The sequence below is a fragment of the Nyctereutes procyonoides genome, unplaced genomic scaffold, assembly GCF_905146905.1.
Source record: "Nyctereutes procyonoides isolate TBG_1078 unplaced genomic scaffold, NYPRO_anot_genome, whole genome shotgun sequence".
Taxonomy (NCBI): Eukaryota; Metazoa; Chordata; class Mammalia; order Carnivora; family Canidae; genus Nyctereutes; species Nyctereutes procyonoides.
The window spans coordinates 4,596,831-4,598,413 of record NW_026575137.1 but is presented as its reverse complement, the minus strand read 5'-3'; the positions used below and the strand labels follow the sequence as shown (position 1 = coordinate 4,598,413).

The 1,583-nt window shown below is 35.9% G+C and overlaps 1 pseudogene; it reads right to left on the bottom strand.

Annotated features, from left to right (window-relative positions):
* Positions 1–288: 288 nt before the first annotated feature.
* LOC129495742 (40S ribosomal protein S24-like) lies at positions 289–821 on the bottom strand (annotated as a pseudogene).
* Between the last annotated feature and the right edge of the window lie 762 nt (positions 822–1,583).

Here is a 1,583-nt window from a genome sequence, read left to right as displayed (position 1 = left end):
AATTGGCAGCATTTTGGATAAGTAAGATAATAAGGTAATAAGGATGTTCAATTTCAATTGTCACTGATTCTAGCATGATTCAACTTTGTAAAGGTAGTTTAACTGACTCAACCAGTTTCTATTTTCCCTGATCAAGCTTCTTTGCCCTTTTTCTTGAATGACAAATAAGGAGAATAAATCGATAAGCAAATTGGTCATAATTTATATTCTGTATTTCCCAATCTTGACTCTTTGGGAACTTTCAACACCATTCTCTTACCCCCCACCTTAGAGAGGAATGCCTTTTTTTTTAATGTTCTTAGTTTATTAATCCTCTCATGAAAAATCTGCACAATCACCACAGATAAAGCCACTGCAGAATCTTTACTCCTTCTGTTGTCCAATCTCCAGCTCACTTTTTGCCAGCACCAACGTTGGCTTTTGCAGTCCCCCTGACTTTCTTCATTCTGTTTTTACGTTCTTTGCGCTGTTTTCTTGAAGTCTTTTTCTTCTCATACAGGCCATGTCTTGCAAGTCTATGTTTGGGTTCATTTTTCTTTGCATAATCCAAGGAATCCTAAATCATGCCAAAGCCAGTTGTCTTGCCACCACCAAAATGGGTTCTGAATCCAAATACAAATATGACATCTGGTGTGGTCTTGTACATTTTGGCTAGTTTTTCCCGAATTTCTGTCTTAGGTACTGTTGCTTTCCCGGGGTGAAGAACATCAATGACCATCTGTTTCTGCTGAAGCAGTCGGTTGGTCATGAACTTCCTGGTCCGGATAGTTACTGTGTCATTCATGATGGCGGCCGAGCTTCAAGCAGCCGGGGAGGAAAAAAAAAAGGAATGCCTTTTTCAATTATCTATGTTCAGTATTACACAAGGATTTAGGTATACACACACACACACACACACACACACACACATATACCTTTATATATATACACCTATATATACCTATATATATACATGCACACACACAGACACATATATATACCTTTATATATATACACCTATATTTACCTATATATATACATGCACACACACACACACACACACACACACACACATATATATATGTGCTTCTGAGAAGAGAAAGTGGTGCTGAGCCACTGTAGAAGGGTTAGATGACATGTCCTAGAGAGGAAGATGGAGGAATGAAACAGATACTGTGTTGATAAGGAGTGGTTGCATAAAACAACTTAAAGTAAGTAAATGTAGACCTTTTTGGGTCTAAAGTGAAATAGAAAACCTGAGAGAGACAACCCTAGATTTTGAAATTGTGACAACACATTTATAAAAGAATTAAAAACTGAAAAAAGCAACCAAGTAGTAATTATGATATAATCATAAACCATAAATACTTTTTTAAAAATGTCCTACAAATTTATTAATAAATATCACATGATCTCACGGTTGCCCTTTGTTGGTAATCTCACATTTATTCAGAAGACTAAATTTTCAGGGCTCTCTATTGCACTGCATTACTCACTAAAGAAATGTTCCAGATAACAGATACTGCTTTAAAAAAACAGTACACATTGATGAAAATTTAGTACTGTACTCCTAAAGAATTCTGGTATAGTGGTCTAAATGACTA